Below are 312 nucleotides of genomic sequence, written 5' to 3'. Positions count from 1 at the left end.
ACACACCACACACACATGCTTACCCGGTTTTGTAACTCGCGCGGTCTTTCGAAAAAAGAACAACGTGTCTTAAAGTCGCCTTACGATAAGCGGAGAGCATTTCGGCCGGCGTTTTACATGGCATGGGTAGTGAACAGTGCCATAATGCCCAACGCCGAAACGCCCGCGAGACCAAACGAACATCCCCAGCGGGATTCGAACCCGCGGCCTCTGGATTAGAAGTCCAGCGCGCTATCCACTGCGCCATGGGGACCTGATAGATGACGGGAGACGGCGTTGTAAGACTGATTGAATTTCTCTATTGGTTTTGCT

General features: G+C 52.6%; 1 non-coding gene across 1 annotated transcript; it reads right to left on the bottom strand.

Moving 5' to 3' along the window:
• Positions 1 to 180: 180 nt before the first annotated feature.
• Trnar-ucu lies at positions 181 to 253 on the bottom strand. Its single transcript has one exon. It is a non-coding gene; the product is annotated as a tRNA-Arg (tRNA).
• Between the last annotated feature and the right edge of the window lie 59 nt (positions 254 to 312).

This window comes from Penaeus monodon, chromosome 25 (assembly GCF_015228065.2).
Source record: "Penaeus monodon isolate SGIC_2016 chromosome 25, NSTDA_Pmon_1, whole genome shotgun sequence".
NCBI classification, from domain to species: Eukaryota; Metazoa; Arthropoda; class Malacostraca; order Decapoda; family Penaeidae; genus Penaeus; species Penaeus monodon.
Note: the sequence above shows the minus strand (reverse complement) of the source record. Positions and strands in the feature narration are given on the sequence as shown.